A 24,244-nucleotide genomic window follows, 5' to 3' on the forward strand; every position below is an offset into this window, starting at 1 on the left:
TGTAAGCCCTGGTCACCCTTGATGGGCTTACTCCCGCTCGGCCCATATGGCAGTGTCTTTCTATGGGCTGACCCAGCTGTTCGGACTGAAGGTTGTGTTTTGCGAGTCGGACCTGGCCCATGTCATCCGGGGCCTCCTCAATAATAGTGTAGAATTGAACATTAACCAATCAAACTATTAAAGATACGATCGTTTTGTTAAGCCAAATAATTGAGATCCATTGATGAGCCGATAAACATGGTACAATATGGTTGATTTAACTGATCTTTCACTTCCAATATCAATAAGAAGAATGATTGATTATAAGAAAAATGAGAAATTGATGAGCCGATAAACATTGTACAGTATGGTTGATTAATGGCCTCAAAATTAGATCATCCCAAATACACTTTGATGAAAATTAGTTAGAAAAATGAGACATTGATAAGGAAATATTAATTAGGGCATATTAACATGTCCGTAGCTCATCTGAAATAATCTAACAGTTAAGGATTCGTTTGGCATGTGATGCGTTTTAGGCACTATGCTTTTAGTCAATACCAAAACACAATTGTTTTGTTATAGGAGTATTTTGAATAGAAATCAAAATTATATTTGGTAATGAAAATTTGTTTTGAAAAATTCGGATATTTACTTTAGCTCCTCTGCCATAATACCAAAAAACACAATTTGGTGATATGGTTTTGGACAAAAAAAAATATGTTATGTTATGAATTATTTCAAACCAAAATCAATAGTCCCAAACATAATTCAGGCCCAAATTGAAATGGCAATATCAAAATAACAATATCATAATGCATGGGCACTTAATTTGGTGGGTTGATACAGATTTCAAATTAAATTTTATTTTCACCTATAGATTAGAGAGGAACCCACTCGACTATTAAGTACAGGTGACACATCAAAAAAAAAAAAAATTATTTTTTATTTTTTATTTTTGATATGGAAATAGGATAAGTTTAACTTAACTAATATATCATTTACTAACATATAAACCAAGGAAAACTCGTTATAATGGAAGAAGTATGAGGAAGAATAATAGAAAAAATTGAGTGTTCGACCTGCAAGCAAATAATATGAATTTATGCCAAAAGAAACCACTTTAATTATCCCTAATCCTAATATTCAACTTCTTAAAGGTTGTTCATGGTATTTGTTGGCTTTTTGGGACACTTTTTATTGTATGGTATAATCAAAGTGGATTGATCATTTTACAGTTTGAATCCACGCAAAAACAGAGATTGAAACGGAAAAACCACATGATGGGAATGACAACTTGTAATCAAGAGACATGTTAGGATTACCATGGAAAGAGTTGCAAGTAGAAACTTTCATTCGCTCAATGGAAAAATCTACTCCTCTTAATTTAATGCCACCAGTTGCACATCATATCTTTCTTTTCACTAAGTTGTTGTAATTTGGAGTCATTTAAGTGGAGTTTCAATCAGATTGGGGTTTAGGAATTCCATTATTGTCAACTAATGTCAAAAGAAACATAATTGAGATCCTAAAATTCATTTAATTTGATAAAGACACACCATTCACTTAGATTGCAATCTGGAGTAATTTAAGTGGAGTTTCAATCAGGTTGGGGGTTAGGAATTCCATTATTGTCAACTAATGGCAAAAGAAACGTAGTTGAGATCCTAAAATTCATTTAATTTGACTTCCCAAAGTTTGCTTGAGTTGTACGCAGCGGAAAATACTTAAAAAGTTTTGATCTACAAGAAAATAGGTCTTTAGTGACAGTCAAATCCGTCACTAAAAGCCCTTAAACCGTCACTAAAAATCAAAATTTTTATTGTCACAAAAAATAAGGGTCTTTAGTGATGGTACAGTCCTAAATAATTCCGTCACTAAAAGTTATTAGAGACAAAATGTACCGTCACTAATAAGTTATATATTAGGGACACACTAATAAGTAAACTATTTGTGACAGTATTTACCGTCCCTAATGACTTATTTTTTTATTTTTTATCACAATTGTGACAATTAGAAACCGTCACTATTAACTTCTTCTTCTTCTTCATTCATTTATTATTTATTATTATTATTATTATTATTATTATTTTTTTGCCGCAGCTATATTTGTATGTTTTTATTTTTTTCAGGTTCTTTATAAGAAAAACTCTTAAGATGAAAATTCAAAGCATTTTATACATATGACTGGAAATAACTGATAGTAACCCACAAAATATTATATCACATGCAGCATAGATAAATTAATATCAAAAGCATATGACATGTAGAATATAAAAATATACTTTAAACCTCTTCCAACATGTTCAAAAATCTGAGTGACATCCAAATAAAGCCCAACAAAATCTGTAGCTCAAAGACAAAAAGGGCTAGATATCAACTATAGTCATAAGAAAGCTTCATGGTGGTGGTTGCTGATATTGTGGTGGTGCTCGCGGGTGGTTATGATATCGCCACCATGGTGGTGGCGACTGTTGAAGGTGAGAGTCTGATGGATGCTCATACCCGCTTGGCGGGATTGCTTGTTGTTGGGAATCTGATGAGGATTGCTGGTATTGGTGGAACCATGGCGGCGGCGGCGGCTGCTACTGCTGAAGCATCTTCTCAATACTTTCGACTACCCCCAGTATGATGAATCCAAGACTTATCCTTGTAATTGGCCCCACACACGCACACAAAAAAAAAATAATAAATAAAAAAAAAAATAAAAAAAAAAAATAAAAAATCAGTTATAAATAAAGTCATTTGATGCATGTGCAAACAAGAAGATGAAGGCTTGGTGAACTGACTAATCCTGCTACTAACAAATTTTCATATTAGATTTACATTTAGAATTACATTTCTATTTTGAGGATTTCTATGAAATGGCTCCTAACCAAAGTAGAGATATATCTGCTATTACATTTGTCTATAACCCACTACAATATAATCCCAAGTCCAGTGTTTTTGACTTATGATGGAACTGCTTAATCTGCTTAAAGATGCGTGTAATGGATGAGTTCGATTCATAAAAAACATAACACTCCTTATAATTTGAGACCATTTCTTTTTACTGGCATCATATATGGTAATCTAAGTTTTTTTTTTTTATTTGAGTAATTGAATTCTCTGAATAGCTTCTCAGGGTGGTGAGGCTGGGTTAGTAACATATCATTGATTCAATCATTTTCTCTACCCAAAATCCCATTTGCCTCTCCTAGGTTTTCTTGTCCAATTTTGATGATAAAATTTTTTGCGTTATTCTTACTGTAGAGTCTCTCAATATTAAAAGTTTAATAAAAATCGTTTTCTACTAATGTTACAAGAATGATTTCGACCAACAGTCAAGAAAGATTCAAACACTTAATCTTACTCCATAGCAGTTCTGCACAGGAATTATTATTATTTTTTTAAATAAAGAACCATATAGCATTTATAGATAAAAAGAAGCAAAATAAACTTCTCAGAAAGACAAGAAACTAATAACACCAACAGATTTAAAATACCATAATATGTATATTTATAACTCTCTCCAACCAAGAAGAAAAAATGATCAGAAAATAAACAACGAGCTGGTGAGAACCAATTCTAGCATTGGACCGGGTCGATCACTTGTTTTTCATATCATGTAGTAGTATATAAATAATTAAATATAGACTACATGAAAGAGATGGGAAAGATGTGAAAGCATAAAAGATCTTTCTCAATAAGATTGAGGTTGGAAGTTTGTCTACCAACCATTTTCACCTTTGTGAGCAAATCCTTATCTCCAACCAAGAAGCAAAAACATGTTTTCAAAATAGGTACTACTAATTGGTTGGAATAATGGAAATACTTTTCCAAACTCATTCAATCATTCCAAATTAACTTTTTCCTAATAAATATAACTAAATGCTAAAGTCTTGAATCACAAGATTTTTAGAGTATATATATAATATTATATAGATGTTTAGGTTAGGATGGGTCTAAGTTTGTGGGGTTTCAGATGTTTAGGTTTATTGTTTCCATTGTTCCATTAGGACTATTTTCTCAAAGTTACGTACACATCAAAACTCATGCAGCCTTTCTAGTTTCACTGGTGTTTCCATTCTCTGTCCTATTAATGAATCATCCCATTTAAAATTTGTAAATTTGAGTATGAATTTTTCATGGCATATGACAATTCCAAGTCCTCAGCTTACCATTTTCTTAACAGATGATAATAGTAAGTTTTATGGGTTTAGAAGAATTTGGAAGCACATCATTTCCTGGGAAAAAAAGATCTGGGATTATATTGTATATATTTATTGCATAAAATAGTCTTAAGTATTAAATTTTACGCTGTTACTATAGGCAATAATAATGAGTTTGAAGGTTGGGAAGATCATGGATGTGATGACCCTGTGGGCGGCTGTGCCATGGGCGGGTGCGAGAGACACTGATAGGCTACCACACTGACGAGTTGCGGGTGCACAGTCCCACATCGCCTGGGTAGAGGAAAGGTGAAGTGCCTATATGTAAGTGTGTTTTCTCCAATTGGTATGAGGTTTTTTGGGGTAATGTTCAAGAACAAAACCGTACGGGCTCAGGCTCAAAACGGACAATATCATACCATGTGATGGAGTGGGTCGTTACAAATGGTATCAGAGCCTGACCCAGCCGGAAGTGTGCCGACGAGGACGTCGGGCCTCCAAGGGGGGTGGATTGTGATGACCCCGTGGGCGGGTGCGAGAGACACTGAAAGACTACCACCCTGGTGAGCTGCGGGTGCACAGTCCCACATCACCTGGGTAGAGGAAATGTGAAGTGCTTATATGTAAGTGTGTCATCTCTAATTGGTATGAGGCCTTTTAGGGTGAAACCCAAGAGCAAAACCGTGCGGGCTCAGGCTCAAAGCGGATAATATCATACTATGTGGTGGAGTGGGTCGTTACAAATGGTATCAGAGCCTGACCCAGCTGAAAGTGTGCCGACAGGGACGTCGGGCCTCCAAGGGGGGTGGATTGTGATGACCCTGTGGGCTGGTGTGCCGTGAGCGGGTGCGAGAGACACTGATAGGCTACCACACTGGAGAGCTGCGGGTGCACAGTCCCACATCGCCTGGGTAGAGGAAAGGTGAAGTGCTTATATGTAAGTGTGTTATCTCCAATTGGTATGAGGCCTTTTGGGGTAAAGCTCAAGAACAAAACCGTGCGGGCTCAGGCCCAAAGCGGACAATATCATACCGTGTGGTGGAGTGGGTCATTACAAATGGTGACCCAGCCGGAAGTGTGCCGACGGGGACGTCGGGCCTCCAAGGGGGGTGGATTGTGATGATCCTGTGGGCGGGTGCGAGAGATACTGACAGACTACCACACTTCATCTCTAATTGGTATAGGCCTTTTGGGGTAAAGTTCAAGAATAAAACCGTGTGGGCTCAGGCCCAAAGCGGACAATATCATACCATGTGGTGGAGTGGGTCGTTCCAAATGGTATCAGAGCCTGACTTAGCCGGAAGTGTGTCGACGGGGACGTCGGGCCTCCAAAGGGGGTAGATTGTGATGACCTTATGGGCGGGTGTGCCGTGGGCGGGTGCGAGAGACACTGTCAGGCTACCACATTGGCGAGCTGCGGGTGCACAGTCCCACATCGCCTGGATAGATGAAAGGTGAAGTGCTTATATGTAAGTGTGTCATCTCCAATTGGTATGAGGCCTTTTGGAGTAAAACCCAAGAACAAAACAGTGCGGGCAAAGCGGACAATATCATACCATGTGGTAGAGTGAATCGTTACAATGGATATGTGATATGTAAATATTTTCCCGATTTCTTGACACATTTGGTTAAAAATACAAAAACAAAAAACAGAGTATTTTTTTTATAGTTACAACTTACAATTGGGGTGTATTATTTTTTTATAGCTTATTTGTTAGAGTCAGCGTTTCTTGTCTTTTTTCTTTTCTTATGGAACTTTAGTGGCTTTTTGACTTCTTAATTGATTAACCATTTTTCACATATTAAATTGAACAGGTGGCCCAGGCAGTGGAAAGGGCACCCAGTGCTCAAACATTGTGCAACACTTTGGGTTCACCCATCTCAGTGCTGGTGATCTTCTCCGAGCAGAAATAAAATCCGGTTCTGAAAACGGGTTGAGTTCTCTTTGTATCATTTCTTTGCTATTTTTCTTGAAAAAGCAACAATTGAATTCCGCTTCCCAAATTTGGCATAAAAAGCGAGCAATGTGCTCGACGTAGATTGCTTACGATAATTCCCGATATGCTGTGATTAGATCATTGTTGCTAGAAGAATGCAACTTTAAATTAGGCATTAGCTTGAGAGTGGTTAACCTCATATTGGTTAATTTTTTCCCCTCTTATTTTTAAAAATTAGGTGAAGTAGCAAATTCGATGTTTAATGGGACTAATCATCTTTCCTTGGACATGTGGTTGATGTGATTCATGTTGGATATATCCTAGTCCAGGAACTAACCTGATTGGATGCTATCTGATCTATAACGATAAGTTATGCTGTGTTTGTCTCTGTGCGAGTTCTTTTGGCCAAAAAAAGTTACATTTTTTATTTGAAATATCATTACTGTAGCTTAAATCTTCTCTTCGGTCAAGTTTTCCTTTCTTTTGAGAGATTATTTTTTATTTTATTTATTATTATTTTTAAAAAAATTTTGGTTGCAAATTGTTTTAACTGATTTGTTTAGTGTGAAGAGAAGACTATTTTAAAACTGACAGGATTCGTGCCAGTATTCATTATAATATAGAAGTGCTAATTGCCATTTGCAGAAAGGTTACGTTGTGTTCCTTTCCAAAAAGGGATTGATGTAATACCAAAAATAAAACTTTGTTTTTGCAGCATATTTGTTTAGGATTGTCCAGTTTTTCGATAAATGAAATGATTATTGCCTTAATTAAGGTTGATTTTTGTCCTATTAATCGTCTGAATTTGCATGCATGAAATGGAAGAATTCTCCTAATGTATGGAAAAATAATTTCTTCTTGTACGAAAGTTGCATTGTCTTTCTTGCTAGGATAGGATTAGTAACAAGTGAAAATGTTGTATTTACAGTATATTTCTCTAGGGTTGTGTTGTTCCTATCTCCACAAATTAAATGATTGGTGCCATCGATTAAGATTGATTTTTATTCTATTATACGTTCTACATTGTATGCATCTTTCTTGCATGCTTGTTGCATGTGTTTATCTACCGATGCTGAGATAATTTATCTACCAGATATCATCGTTTCCAACTAAGTAGAGCAGGACATACTTTTTCATCTCAAGCTTTGGTTTCTAATTTTCAACTTTGTTATGCGATACCTCAATTCTAAATTTCTGCGCTCCAATAATTTACAGGACCATGATTCAGAACATGATTAAGGAGGGAAAGATCGTCCCTTCAGAAGTAACAATTAAGTTTCTCCAACGAGCAATGCAGGAAAGTGGTAATGACAAATTTCTTATCGATGGTTTCCCTCGTAATGAGGAAAATCGTGCGGCCTTTGAGTCTGTTGTAAGTCTTCTATACAGCCCCATATTTGAATCTGTATGTTGTAACTGTATATACAAATACAATTGCTTTGATTGCCAGTTCAAAGTGGCTCATTTGTTGATATTTCAACCGAAGATACTACTTTAATTAGGATATGTTGTCTTAATTGCCACTAAATAACTGTACCCTTGCGTTATTTCCAAAACTTCACATAATTCACATATGTGAGTATAACTGTACCCTTGCGTTGTTCATCTGTCCCATATTAGTAGTCCAGTATCTCATTTTTAGCTGTTCCTACTTAGTTGTCCACGTTGAAAAGTGAAACCAAATAATCCAACCATTTACCATAATTGGCAAATGCATATTTCCAGAAATACATAATACATAATTGGCAAATGCATATTTACAACATTTGGCAATTAACAGAAATTTCAAATAATCCAATCCATTCATTACCTATGCTAACCTACCAAACTAGGAACCTGATATAGAGTTCGTTCATGCATACAACCCAAAAAAATCGTATCCTTCTTTTGGGAATTATCTTTTCGAAACAGTAGCACAAATTAGAGGAACTGGACATGGATAAAGTCAAATATATCAACATTACTTACTGAATTTTTTAACAACTGTTGCTTTTACTAATACATCATTCTATCTCGAATGTCTAAAACCCTCAATACTCTACTTTCTTCCTTGTTTTAGGTACACATTGCCTTTTCAATTCCCTCTCTTTGCTGCACCTATTTTTCCTCGCCAGTCTCCTTTCCCAACATGTATAAAACACTCACCTCAGCCGTTGATCCTCCATCGACAGTACCTGCAAAAATATTTTATCCATTTCCCTATCAACCTTAACTTGTACAAATCATGAACTAGTATCATAATTACAACAACCTAATTTGGATTGGGAAAATAAAGTCAGGGGTAAGGTACTTCATACTTCACCGTCATTCCACAAGGATATCATTATAATCATACATAACATATGGAAGTGAACAAGTTTGAATCCCCCATTACAAAACCTGAGACAACAATTGCGATGTGATTTGGATCAATATTTTCCAAACATGCGAACATCATTATAATCATGCATCAATCATGTAACTAACAGGTATAGGCGCACCACCAATTTATGTAAAACAGATCATCTATTTCTATGCTTATTTTGCTTAATGATTTTTCGTACCCCTTTCATGCGTCAAAGAGTACGAATACGGAATATACTTGCTACTACATTTTTTCCTTTTTCAACATTTATCTATTCGATTCTCTGGTTGCTTATGCGTAGTTTGTAGTTTAATTTAATTGTCGTAAAAAAAAAAAACTATTGGTGCATTTTTTGTCAAATATTAAATCAGCAAATCATTACATAATTAGACCAACTCGTTTTGAATTGTCAAAACAAACAAAGGGTAAAGTCACAAACCTTACATGAAAGGTAATTGATAATTCATAGCCATTCCACAACTCCATGTACCTCATCACGAACAATCCACAACCAATTCTAACATCCAATGAATAAATTACATATATATTCAGTGACTTATAGAATAGTAAAATATGAAACTTTTTATCACAATTTTCATTCAATAATTATATTTAAATTTAAACTATACATACCCATCATTCTGAACTGGTATTTTCTTTGCAACCTTTGTTTTGTATGATGGCCAATTTTCCCCTAATGCAATCTCAATGAACTCTTTCTGTCATACATAACATGATCCCATTTACGATTCTATTCAATATGATGTTTCAAAAAGCATGTGTTGATTACTAATGCCAGTAGAAGACATAGATTAAAAAAATAGAATGCGTAAGCATAGAGTTGTACCATGTAGTCGGCATATATAGTGTATCTATATGGTCGGCCCAACATACATAGGTAATCAACTGACTTATTCAGCCGGTTGACAACGAGCAAAAACCAGTGACTCTCGACAAGTGCAGGAAAAAATTACTATGTCACAGTGAATCAAGATGAAGTAAGGATATAAAAAGACAGCACATACAACTGACTGAAATAAAATTAATGAGAAAAAATGAAACAAACCAAATCACACTTTTTCAGCACGTCTTCATTGATTTTCGCATACTTTCTGTAATTTTCCCACACTTCTTCTGAGGCTGGCCGTCGCTCCTCAACCTTTTTCAAATTCACCAACTATTTTGCCACAAGGAACTGCACGGCTGTAGTTGGGAAGTAGTACTTTGTCATACGATCTCCTTGTTGTTTGTTCAAAACATTTGCCCAGAATAGTATGACCTGAAATAAGTCAACACTTATATTCACTACGTATATTTATAACAATAAATATTAATTACAAATAACATGCGATTACAATCACTCACGAAGTTAGACACCCAATTCGGGTTAAACAATTGAGCTATCTCCCTCCTTGAAGGGCCCCACCATATATTTCTACCAATATCTCCCTGCACAGATTAATTAAAAATAAAATATTCATTCCAATGCAACATTATATTAATTAACAATAAATGAAGATGGACATATCACGACACATATACAAGTGCAAAGGATTTTAACAAGTGTGTGTTGCAATTACTCTTTATCATGCTCACACGATGCCGCATAACTTAACAATTTCTTTTGCTTCATGCCCAATTTAATCTTCTTACCTCCCTTATACACAAACGGAGAGAAGTAATATTTTGTTAGCTTTTTTGTCCTCTTACTTCGTCTCAGTTTTGCTAGGACTTCATCCTCTCCTATGTCCGTAACATTCATGGGATTTTGAGGCCCTGTAACATTTATGTCTACCTGACTACTGGAAGCTGCAACTGCTATTACACTTAAGTCCTGCTCTATATCCATGGCGACAACCGTATCGCCCTCTTCCCTTTGTTGGTTATTCATTTTAGGGTTGGTGGTAGGAGTAAGGTGGCCTGCATCTCTCTCAAATACATCCCCATTAATTGATTCCCCTTCACCACCTGTTTTCGTACTTCATCTCAGTTTTGCCAGGACTTCATCCTCTCCTATGTCTATAACATTCATGGGATTTTGAGGCCCTGCAACATTTATGTCTGCCTGACTACCAGAAGCTGCAACTGCTGTTGCACTTAAGTCCTGCTCTATACCCATGGCGACAACCATATCGTCCTCTTCCCTTTGTTGGCCATTAATTTTAGGGTTGGTGGTAGGAGCAAGGTGGCCTGCATCTCTCTTGAATACATCCCCATCAATTGATTCCCCCTCACCACCTATTTTCCTATCCTCCCTATATTCTTCATCTCTTGGCTCATCAGCAGATTGTTGCTCCTTACCTCTACAATCCATTCTTGACTTCTTCTTCATTAAAGTCTCTATTTCCTTAACCTTTCTCTTCAACGTCTTTGTATTTTCTATATCTTTTCTTATTTCTTTTTCCATATCTTTAATGCAACGCTACATACAAATGTAGTAATTGGTGAACACTAATTCAAATACAATTACGAGGCAGCCTATTCATACATACATCATCATCTGCAGCATTAAAATATTTATTTACCTCCAATGCAACATTGGACGAGCCTGAACGAGATTGGGACGGACCACATGCAGTTGGGCCAACGTTGACATTGCTCAGATCTATTATACCCCAAGCTGTGATCAACTGTTCCAAATTCAAATTATGCACAGTGTGAAACTGTTGTTCTAGCTGATGCTGGAATGATAAAATAAAGATACACAAGCACTTAAATTTGTAACGTAGCTAACAAATACTAACTTGACCATTTCCAAACCCTCCCATCTGTTCCTCCCATTTCAATCGATCAAGTACGAGGCCATCATCCCAATAACCTAGGCTATTTCTATCTCCACTAGGATAGCATAGGTACTTCACTTGACATCTTATAAAATAAAGCAGCTATATTGTATGAAACAAAATGCAGCAGATTAGACATGATACATATTATATACAAAACAATTTAAATTCATAACTTTCAATTTGCAAATTAAGTTAAATTAAAAGTTGTATACCTGCAAGAAAAGTAAGCAACCAACATACTCTCTTTTTAGCTTGCCATCACCCAAACTACCAACCATATGGTCCACCACATACAGGCACCAGTTATAAGAACTTATTGCTTTGACATTGTCAACGGCCAATAATTCTTATACATGCGAATGATAACGGCCGTTTGGGGTTAGTACAGTCGTACATGCGAATAATACAAAGGCCCTTTTGAAGTCATCTCCAGCTTCACATTCTACAACCCTTTTTATCAATTCGCCTACAGACAACGACTCCCGATATCCACCCTCGTCTATCCAGTCCATAGAAAACTGACGGGATGTAGGCACTGGCACTATACCGGCAGATAGGCCCACAATGTTTTGCACCTCAGACGCATTTATGGGCAACAACTGATTGCCCTTCAGTTTTATGCCACATTTGTTAGCGTCAAACTATTCTATCAAGTAGTTGAAGAGTGGAGTCGACAAATGGGAACACTTGAGGTCCAACAGAAATCCAAAACCGATATCCTCCACATCCTTCCTCTTCTCAGAGTTCAGTTTCGCAACTATTTCTATGAATTTCGGAATGGAGTTTCTGTGGAAACCGGCCTTGATCTTGTATTCTGCCTTCTTCTATACCATTGAAAAACTAATAACATTATATTTCAATTTTCAAGTCTATGTTGAATGAAATAAATATAAACAATTCAATTTAACACATTACCTTTTTCCTTCTTTTATTTGCAGCTTTATATCCGGACCTTCAGAACTCCATTTCAAGTCTACTTTTTTCCTCAAAATATGAGGCCTTCTCTTCACTGCTCATTATTTTTAATGCATGCGTAGCTTCAGTCTCTATTTCTCTTTTTAGAGACATCTTGATTTTTTCAGTCAATCCATGATCTTCTCGGTATTTCCTTATATATGCCGCTCTGATTAACCATTAATAAACCAAGCGTAAGGATTTAAATACATAAACATTACAAGTTACTTTTTATATTCTATACTCTCAAATTCATATATCTTCCATTTACGAAAAACCAAAAATTTCATATAACTTCCCAATTTGTTCCTACTTTTCCATGACTTTAGACTTCAAACCAAATTTCAATTGCAAAATTAACATTAATACATATATACTTGAACATAACGAACACTCCAGCAGGACGACATGGCATAGTTTCTTTGGTCTTGGAGGATGTAGCAGTCTTTGCCTCTGGCTCAAATTGTTCATCATCATCTTCATATTCCTCTTTATGTACCTCCTCTTCACATGGCACATAATCAAAATCGCTCTCAGACGATATTCTCGAACTCTCACCAACCTCACCACTCTTTGGGTTACTTATCTTCTTTGGAACCGGTATAATATTCCTTTTCCCTTTCCCTTTGTTACGCGCTACAGTTTTCAACCTACCCATTTGCAAACCTAAATTCAATTCAAGCCACAATTAGATATGACAGACAGAGACTATAAATGTACATTGCATGCTACATACCAACAATATGTTAACTGTCAAGTATATAACACAATCATCAGTATTTTGCAATTAAAGTGCTGAAACATGTCCAACATAAACATTTCCTTTCAATCCAAAATTAAAAAAATACTAATATCATTATTACACAATCTGTCAAATCATGAAGTTTCATCAACCTACATGTGTACAAATAACAAGATTTTAGACAAGTGTTGTGTATTTGGAGGCTGATTCACTAATATGAAGACAATTATTGTGAAAGATATTAGCCAAACATAAATAGTGGATTATTTGACAAACCTGTATTTTCTTACTCCCTAAAACAAGCCACTTCAAAATTAATACTCCTACTACACAGCAAACTATACGGAGTATATGATATAAACATAGTCTTTTTCTCTAAGAAGGCATATTACATAGGTAATATCAACAAATCAAGGCATACTGGCTCTTCTGCCCAATTTGTCAACCAGAAAATACGCAAAAATGAAATTGTGTATGTAACATAAGTTAAGTGGACATAAATTATATTACCATAAACAAAATTTATAGACATTAACATTATAATCATATACATGTGACAAATTTTAAATATAAACAAGATCATCACTAAGGAAGACCAAAGCAAATTATGCTCAAAACTCAACTGCAGTGAAGATAAACAATTTAATCACTAAAAAATTATGAATTCAAATACATTTATGGTCGTCGTCCTACCATAAGATTAAGAGTGTGCATTAAGGCGAGGGCCAAGAGTTTTACATTTATAGAAGCCACTACTACCTTTCACTAAAAATATAGTTAGGGTGAGTATGGATCGTCCCAAGGGACTGTGAGTATCGAGCAATGTCGTGGAATTACAATTAGGGCTAGTAGGTCGAGTGATCAAACAATTGGTTGGTTGGTTGATTAAAAAGCAACTAGATTAAGCTAAATGACAGCAAAAGAAATGCAATTAAGAGTAAGTAAGAAAGAGAGAGATCTTGGGGTTTAGAGATTACCACCAAGCAATGCATTTTTATATCATTGACAAGTGATTAATGAGGGCAAATGGTGTGTTTGTGTGTTTAGTTGATTCAACAAGTAAGGATGACTAGTTAAGCATGTATTGTCTAAACATCATGTAAAAGGCACAATATATCTAAGTAATCAAGCATATATTGTCTAAATAACATGTGAAGGGCACAATAAATCAAAACAAGTCATTAATCATTTCATTAAGCTCACAATCCAGATACAACACAAGGATAGAGACATATGCTAATTGCATTCAAAAGTTTGGATCATCAAACAACAAGCATAGATTGTCCTCCCATTTAACACTACACTACAACTACACTACATCTACATTACTAGCATAAAAATAAACTAGGGGAGAGGCACAATCCATCAAGAGATAAGAAAGAACCATCAAGAGAATCACAAGAGTATTCCTTTAAGCACTATGTTTTGACAATCTCCAAATCTATAGCATCAATACACATAAACATGCATCAATAACACAAAATCTAGAGACAAGCACATGAACATCTATTCTAGCATACATAGACATATGGATAAAATGAAATGACCAATTGGAAGCATTAAACCACATAAATCATTGAATAAACAAGATCTATATATATCAAAGTATCAAAACATCAATTATAACACTAATCCCTCAATAATACACAAGATTAAGATATAGAAAGCATGCTTGGGGCTAACTATAGCCCCAAGAGGATGTCTAGCCACTCATGATGATGATGCTCCAACCCTCAAGGGCTAATTCCATGGTTGAAATCTGTTCCTTATTGATGAAGAACTCCAATGGTGTCTCTAGCCTCCTTCTCCTTTAAGCTTGCTCTCCAAGAGATGATATGAAAATAAATGTTGGCTCTCTTTGTAAAAGCAATCCTTATCCTTATATAGGTATGTCAAAATGACACCCAAAACGAGCTGGGGTCGTGCACACAATATTCCCTAATGATTGGATAAAGAACAACTTTCAATGAGATGGAATTTTAACTTTTTCGCACTGGAGGGAGTTCGATCTATTGAACCTTGAACTTAGATCGATCGAAAATAAGTGAGATCGATTGAACTTATGCTGGATCGATCCAACTGACTGAGCTTTTTGGAAAAAGACAAATCCGAGATATTTATGGGAAAAGGATAAAAGTGGTTAGTGGGTGGTACAGCTGTGGATAGGATCAATCATTTGAATAAGGGCAAAAGTGTTCGATCGATCGAAGGATGGTGTTAGATCGATCGAACTTTTGGAACTTTATGCTTTTGGGTCAAGGTTTGGATCTATCTTGAAGTGCTGAGATCGATCATTGTTCGATCGATCGAACCTTGAACTTGGATCGATCGAACTTTGCTGCTTCCCACCTTTGGCTTCATTTGCTTCCCTCTTTCTCCATTTTGCTCCTTTATTTGTTTAATCCCAATTAAGCTCTTATTTGGCTGAGTTAGCTTATTTTCTGGATAAGTGCCTGAAAAAGGAAATAATACGAAATCAATTTAAAACGGTAAAGTAAGATAGATAAAGGTACTAGAATGCCTAAGCTTAAGGGGTTTAAATACGCACTTTTCAGTGCTCATCACACCCCCAAACTTAAATATTGCTAGTCCCTAGCAATGAACTAGAAAGTAAAGGAATGAAATGAACAACTATACAACTATGAACTAGAAAACAATAAATGGATACGCCACTTTCGTAGAGAACACGATTGAACTTAGCATATGCAACAAGCCTTTTAAACCCCTAGGTTATCCCTAGTGGACAAGTGAAATCTCGTGAGGGTTTTCAGAAATGGTACCCACAAACATTAAGCTCATTCTTTCAAAAGAGGCACCAATATTGCAAATAAGCATTGGAAGAAAACTACCTCAAGCATGCAATTTTTTAACCTTTTCTAAGCAATCTCCCAAAATTTCAACATCAAGCAAGCAAGTATGGTCCTCCACACATCAAGAAAATGATCATGCAAATTAAAACAATTCTAGAATCCTTTTGAGTGGACCGGCATCAAATGTATTGCTATCTTAGTTAACTAAAGAATTAATCACATCCTTACCCTCAAACTAGCACACAAATCTAGTACCGATCATCAAGACAAAAAGTTGACCTTTTATTAAAGTTTTATTGATCTAGGTGCGCTTATTCTTTTCACTCGATTTTCTTTTATTTTATTATTATTATTAAGGATCAAAGATGGAAGTATAGTGCAATGTGTTGATCTATTAAGCTTTCTAACGATTCATGAGGTCGAGCGTTAGGTCAATGACTCCCAAACTAGACGGCTTTAGGGCATTAGGCATTCAAATACCCCTACGGACTTACAAGCTCAAATCAACTAGGCTACAAATCAAGACAACAACCATCTAATCATTTCCCACTTCTCACCATTTGGGAGAAGTCCCCACTTTTTATTGCTTTTGCTTTTTCTTCTTTTTTTTTTTTTTTTTTTTAATAAAGCAAGTTTAATTATTAACCTAGAGTTTGGGCCTTCCACCTTTCCGCGCGAGAAGTTCAGTGCTTGATGAGGCTAGAATCCCGGCTACTTAGTGAAAAGGGGTTGTTATCCACCTTTATCAAGAATGAAAGCTTTCAATGCATTACTAGCTCAATTGGGATATAACCAATTCAATAATTAATAAAGCATGTACCCCACAAATGAATGCTAGTGTGCGCCGGTGTTAGTGTAGAAGACTAGAGTGAATCTCAAAACAATCACAAAATTAGGATGATGTGGACCACAAGTGCAAGCATGATATCAATTTTTTAAAAAATTTACTCCTAAATGGCATTCATAAGGCATACAAGGAGTATTGGACTCTCAAGTCAAGCAATTTTTAAATTTTAAGCAAAATAGTTCTCAAAAGATCAAAATCATAGCTAGACATAGACCAATCATATAAATATCCCTCAAATACACAACTCATGCTCAAAATTTGAATTTAAAACTAACACTGTAAAGCACCAGTCCCCCCAAACTTAAATTGTACAATGTCCTCAATGTGCAAAGAGAACAAATGAAAAAGTATACCAGTGCAACTAAGCAAGAATGATCGGGACTGAAGTATCCGAAGTGGGTGGCATGGCCCCCCCAAACTTGGGATGAACTGTGGTCCTGAAAATTGGCACTTAGATAAACTTATCAGATAACAAAATGGGATAATCAGTACACAGTGGACATGCAAGTGTAAATAGGATAAACAGATAAAGAAATGAGAGATGTATAAGGGTGGTCCTGAAAATTGGGTAGCACTCTCTCACTGAAGTCACTGTGATGCACCTGATGGAGTCAAACATACAGATATAAGAATATAATCGTATGACATCCATAGCAAAAATAGATATATATAAAACGGATAAAGTATAGGTACAACAAAAATATCAAAGTCCACAGACCGGCTGTAAAAATAATAATGTACAGTGACAATAGGAAAATATCAAAAGGAGAGAGGGATCATAAGATAGAAAAGACAGGCAGGTCTGGCTCCGCGGATGTCTCTGGATAAATCTCTGAACATGGTCGCGACATCCATGCGGAAGGCAGCAAAATCAGCTCTGTGGGCTGTAAGGTCAGCTCAGATGGAAACAACAGCATCCTCAAGCGTCTGCAGACGTACTCCAAAGCCGGGGGTCATATTTGGAGTCTCAGGCATAGATGAATCAGAAGAAAGCTCCTGAGTCTGCTCGTACTCATGACTGGGCGACCTGGCTGGAGAGTCCTACTCTACATCGTCTGCAGGGCGCTCTAAGTCTATGACTAAACGTTTGGCAGTTGGATCGACTGGTGCGTTGTCTGCTGTGGGATATGCTGTTGTTGCCTCTGCCGCTGCCTCTACCTCTGCCTGGGCCTGGGCCTAGGCCTGTACCTGTGCCTTCTCCAGCTCCAACTCTGCTACAGCCAGTACCATGTGGTCCTGCAACCTGGTAATAAGGGAGCGGTAGGTCTTGTTCAAGTCCTTCTTGAGGTAGTGACAAGAACCTCTCTCGGGGTACTCCCGAGGATGGATGAGGTAGCGCTGGTCGATAAGGATCTGGGTGATGAGGTGGCTAAAAGGAAGAGACTTAGCCCGTCCGGGCGTTTCCTTGCTCATGTACTCGTTATACAGCTTCCTCATCACACTCCAGATGAGCACGGGAATGGACACCCAATGCTCGGTGTAGAAAAAATAAAGGGCTGTCAGATAATCGCCCCTCCTCTGAATCTTGTGCCCCGCCATGTAGATATTCCGGTAAAGAACGGAATCAGTAAACTATAGGTCATTAGGAAGGAATGTCCGGGTGGCGAAAGTCTCGCCACTGGCATGGTGACCTGTAAGGAAAACTGCCATGTCGGCATATGAAGGCCTGAATAGCCTCGGATATGTGTCCTGAAGCTCTGAGGGACATCTGTGTGGACAGCGGCAAGAGCGGGCTAAGTGTCCACTATAATGGTGATCGGATGGCCATCGATAAAAGTGACCATCTCGGCTGCGGTACGCGGCGATGGTCGGAGGTTCTGGTAGAACAACCGAACCAGCCTTGGGTAGACCGGCTCTGTAACGGGGGCAAGAGTAGCGGCTAGGCCCCTTTGAATAATATCCTGGTAGGCAGATCAGGTCAGCACCAATCGAGATAAGAAGGCCGTGTCAAACTCTGACTCATAGTTGAGTGTCTGTGCGCATATCGAGGCGTGGGCTTATCACGCCCTAGATGAGATGGTTGAGCAGGTTGAGCTGGCTGAGGTGGTATATATGAATGCTTAGCTCCAGTCTGTGGTGGAGATGGTGATGGAGTGAAAGCAGGATGAGCTGTAGAAGTGGATGGTATGTGGTCATCCTCAAGCTCATGAGATGATGACTGAGGCGGGGTAGCCTGTGCTGGCTCCCGCTGTGCATAAGAGGGCTCTGCTGGCTCCTTTGTCCGTGGCCTAGTATGTCGGGTGGGCCCGTGTTGCCTGTTGGCAAAGGTCTTCCTCTTTACCATGGCCTGCAAAAAGAAAAAGAAAAACTTGTAATGGGAGTTAGTGCCAGAATAAGAAATTTAAAAGCACAAAATAGAATCATGTATGTCAAGTAAAATAGACAAAACAAATATGACATGAATCTATGCAAGTGGTAAAATATGAAACATGCTAAACAATATAAGTATGAAGTGCATCCAATGTGGAATATCACAGGCATTGGGCATAGATATGATAGCATGAACATAAGAAATGATGAATGAAGTGTGTGTGTGAGATCTGTGAAGCTCGATCGATCATAAAAAGAAGTGAGATCGATCACAAAAGTTGGATCGATCGAAAGTAAGTAAGATCGATCTCACTACTTCGATCAATCGAAGACATGAGTTCGATCGATCTCTCAAGATCGATCGGAGATACTAGTTCGATCGATCGAACTGTGCAACGTTGAAAACTCAAAAGTCATAGATCTGTGACCTTGGAAGCATGAGGCCCACACGAATGTGTTCGTGGGCCAAACAACACATCAAATCAACAAATTCATCACAAATTAAGGCCCATACTCCAACAAATCTAAACAAATCTCAAAATATCTACAAAACATACACACGTATATACACACATATATACAATGCTTCAAAGGCTCATCAATGGTGGATTCATCCATTTAAGCAACCTAAATCGAATATGTAAATCATTGAACCATCAAATCTCAAAGTGAATCTCGGTTCTTACCTTGAACAAGTGAGAGAAGTGGATGCGAAGAAGGAAAGATGGAATCCGAGATGAGAAAGAGATATGAAGCTTGGAAACTTGTCGGAAATCTTCGCCAGAGATGGTGAAGACGGTGACGAAGAGAGGTTAGGGTTTTGAGGATGAGGGTGAGTTAGATCGATCTTTGTAATTAATCATGCAAACCCTCGGTTCTATTTTTAAAAACATTCTTGACAGAGTTCGATCGATCGAACTCAACTGTGATCGATCGAACTTTGATGAACTCTCTTCAAAGTATTTTTTTTAAAAAATAAATTAAATTGAATAAATACTAATAATTAAAAATTAATTAAGATATTTTGGGATTTTTGAAAAATTTTTGAAAAATAAAATAAAATATAATAATATAAAATGAAAATAAAATGAATATGCAAATGCAAATATTTTTGGATTTTTTGAAAATTTGAAAAGTCAAAACAAAGTCAAAATAATGAAATGAAGACTGAGATCGATCGAAATAAGAGTTCAATCGATCAGACAGAGAGCAAAAGTATGCAGGTTTTTGGCTTAGAAAATTGGCCAAGTGTTGGAATATGAGATCGATCGAACTGGGAAGTTGGATTGATAGAAAAACTTTCAGATCGATCTTAGAATGTTTCGAACAATCAGATAGAGAGCTGAAATATGCAGGTTGATGCAGGCTCAAAATTTTTCTAAGTGTTGAGTCATGAGATCGATCGAACTTGGAAGTTGGATCGATCGAAGATCTCTTGATCGATCTTGGAGTTCGTTTGAACGATATGACAGAGAGGTGATTCGGACGCAGGTTTCTGCAGGTCGAAAAATTTTTTAAGTGTTGGATGCAGAATGGAGTTCGATCGATCGAACTCAAGTTTGAGATCCATCAAACTATGCAGAATGCTTAATAATGACATGAAAGCTTATGCAATCCTCACCAAAGTTCCTTGAAATGCATATGAACGAAAAACAAGTATCTAGACTTCGCAAGAAATGAAATGAAAGATAGAAATGGGGGAGGAATAGGGTTTTGACACCCTACGAATGCTTTTGCTAGTCTTTAACATCTCTAGCAAGACATTGGGCTCTTTTAGCCCAGATCAAAGATCTTATAATGCATCCCCTCCTTGTTGGGGTGATGATGCTTTGAACTCCTCCCAATAAATGGTTCTTTGAAGAACTTGTTGGATTAAGCTCAAAAGAAATCTTTGGTCCCTTGTCTATGCAATTACAACCTTTGTGCTTCCATGCCCTTTCAAAGCAAGAGTTTGAAACAAGACTTTTAGAATGCACGGTTGAAGATGATCCTTTAGAAGTTTTGGTTTTACACAAAAGCTCATTTCCTTGGCATTGAAGATCATGACATTCATCTACAACATTAACTTCTCCTTCATATTTGTCAAATGAATTGGGTGTGGGATTAAAGATATTCAACTTCACCTTCATGTGGCCAAATGAGATCTTCATTATCCTCATCCTACAATTGATGTTGGCATTAGCGGTTGCCAAGAAAGGACGGCCAAGGATAACGGGAATTTGGCTCTTAGGATTGGGAACCGGTTCCGTGTCTATGACAACGAAATCAACCGGGAAGAAGAATTTGTCAATCTTTATCAAAACATCATCAATTATACCCCTAGGCTTCTTAATGGATCGGTCGGCAAGTTGCAAAACTACCGATGTCGGTTTCAATTCACCTAAGCCCAATTTGACATAAACCGAGTATAGAAAAAGGTTAACACTTGCTCCTAAGTCAAGAAGTGCTCGATTAATGATATGATCACCAATAATGCATGATGTAGTGGGTGAACCGGGGTCCTAAAGCTTTGGAAGAGTGTTATGTTGCAAAATTGAGCTTAATTACTCGGTCAAAACCACTTTTCTTGATGCTTGGCTCTTGTTCTTCCGCTTTTGGGTGCACAAGTCTTTCAAGAATTTTGCATAAGCCGGAATTTGCTTGATTGCATCTAATAGTGGAAGATTAACTTTCACTTGCCTAAACATTTCCATGATTTCATTGGTTTTTGCCTTTTGTTTGTCATTTGAAATGGATCATTTTAAGGCATCCGGAAATGGAACCTTTGGTTCAAACACTTTTTTAAAATTTTCTTTTGAACTCTCTTCAACACAAGAAGTTTTCAAATCATTTTTCAATAAAACCTTTTCAACATCATTTTTTAAAACTTCTTTTTCAAACACATCTTTCAAGACTTTCTCATTTACAAGGTCATGTATATGCAATGAAGGAGGAATGGGATGTGAAACGGGACGGGTGACAACTTGAGGTTGTACCGGTTCACTCTCTTCATTGGACGTTCCAACTTAGTTGTCCACAATCCTACCACTCCGCAAGGTAGTCACCGCATTAACATGTTCAATGGTGTGGCCTTCCGATGAGGAATGGGTTTTCACAACATATTGTTGCTTAGGTGGGGCATTTCTAGGCATCTTTCCCTTCTCTTTCACATTGAGAGTGCTAGCTATTGGCCCTACTTGGGTTTCTAGCTTCGCAATAGATTGAGGTGAGAATGAAGCAATTGAGTGTTAGCCTCTAAAGTGCCCAAAGCATTCAAAACTTTCTCTTCAAAGGCGGGACTTCTAGTATTACCTTGGGAATAAGATTGGTTGGGAAAATGAGAATTAGCAAATTGATTCCCTTGTGATTAATAGGGTCTATAACCTTGGGATCCTTGGTTTTGAAGTGGAGGTGAAATGTACTTCCCTTAAAAACCGCCTTGGGAAGGGTTTGAGCCCTCTCATTGGTTTTTTCAAGAGAAATTCGGATGATTCCTCTAACTTGGATTATAATGAGTACCATAAGGATTGTTCCCTTGGTTCACAAAAGCCGCATTGACTTGTTCATTAGGTTCACTTTGCACTCGTCCGTGAGGACAATGAGAAGTAGAATGAAGAACACTAGAACAAGTCATATATGTTTCATTTGATGTACGATAAGAATGGTTAAGGAAGGAAGATACTTGATTCGCCGAGTTTTGGTTAATCAAAAATTGATCAAACCTTTGAGATAAAGACTTCATTTCGATGGCTATTTCATTTGAATGGTCAACTTGATGTAAGCCAACACTCTTCCTACCTTGTGAATTTCTACCATTCTTGGATGATAGTGTTCTATGCAAAGAATTTTCACTCATGCTCTCATAGAGACGCCACACGTCATCCTTATGCCTATTAATGTATGAGCTACCCATGGAAGCATCAACCATACCCTTATAGTTGTCCAATAAGATCTTAAAGAAGTATTGAACTAATTGCCATTTGGGCATGTCATGATGTGGACACTTCCTAAGCAATTCATTAAAGCGTTCCCATGCCTCATGAAACGTTTCTCCATCCCCATATGAAAATTCTCGAATTGAGGTTCTCATGGCATTAGTCTTAGAAACTGGATAGTACTTCTTCAAGAACTCTTGTTGCATTTCTGCCCAAGAAGTGATTGAAAAAGGCCTAAGATTGTTAAGCAAATACTTTGCCTTGTCTTTTAAGGTGAATGGAAAAAGTTTGAGTCTTAAAACTTCTTCCGACATGTCCGTATATTTTACGGTGGAACATACTTCAAGGTTCTTCACTTGGAAGTCCATGATAGTAAGGAAGCATTTGAATGGTTTGTGGCTTAATTTCATAATGATGTACTCTAAATGGAGGCAATTGGATGCATGTAGGTGCATTATACTCATTAGGTACATAATTGTCTCTTAAAGCAAGAGGTGGATTAGCTACTTGAGGTACAACATGAACACCTTGGTTTTGAATTCCTTGATTGTTGATGGGAGGTTGTGGAGCATACATTGGCCTTGGCATTCCATATGGAACTTGGCCTTGTTGTTGTGGTGGTTGGTGAATGAATGGCTTAGGCATGCCTAATGGTACTTATATGTTCTCATTGTGCACATTAGGATGAAGGATACCTTGTTGGTCTATGTGACTAAGGTCTTCAACTTGATTATAATTATGGCCATCCATTAAAAGATTGGCTCTATTTGAACTTCCTCTTCCCCTAGGATTTCTTACGATAGATTCAAGATGCAAATCAAGAGGGACAAGAGTTGGTCTCAATGAACGACGTCCATGCATGCACAATGCAAAACACAACAAACACAAAGAATGACAAACACTATGCCTTCACAATAATGTAATTAGACTTCTTCTACAAATATTTAATTCATACTCCCATACTTTAACAACAATGATGCAAGACAATAAAAAATAAGCCTCCACGTGGGCCGATGATTTAACTAAGGGATTGAGTAAAGAAAATCTCACAAAGTTCCTTTAGCACTTCAACTCCAAATTTAAAGCTTAGCTTAGCAAATTTTGAGAATTTTTAGCTTTTTACTTTCTTTACTTGCTTGAATTGAATGCTCAATGGCTCCTTTGCTTGCTTCCTCTCTAACAATGCACCTAGTTAAGTAATCCACACAATAAGTAACCAAAAAGAAAAATAAAAATAAAGTAAAGACACGATCAAAAGAGTACTAATCCTAATCAATTCCACAAATCCGACGTTGCCAAATCTAATCAACAAATCCCCGGTAACGGCGCCAAAAACTATGGTCGTCGTCCTACCATAAGTTTAAGAGTGTGCATTAAGGCGAGGGCCAAGAGTTTTACATTTATAGAAGCCACTACTACTTTTTACTAAAAATATAGTTAGGGTGAGTAGGGATTGTCCCAAGGGACTGT

At 37.2% G+C, this 24,244-nt stretch overlaps 1 pseudogene; it reads left to right on the forward strand.

Annotated features, from left to right (window-relative positions):
• The first annotated feature begins 22,825 nt into the window (after positions 1–22,825).
• On the forward strand, positions 22,826–22,924 carry LOC132302046 (small nucleolar RNA R71; annotated as a pseudogene).
• The last annotated feature ends 1,320 nt before the right edge of the window (positions 22,925–24,244 follow it).

Source organism: Cornus florida, unplaced genomic scaffold, assembly GCF_030987335.1.
Source record: "Cornus florida cultivar Cherokee Brave unplaced genomic scaffold, ASM3098733v1 CherokeeBrave_3.0.0_Hap2_Chr03, whole genome shotgun sequence".
In the NCBI taxonomy this organism is placed as follows: domain Eukaryota; kingdom Viridiplantae; phylum Streptophyta; class Magnoliopsida; order Cornales; family Cornaceae; genus Cornus; species Cornus florida.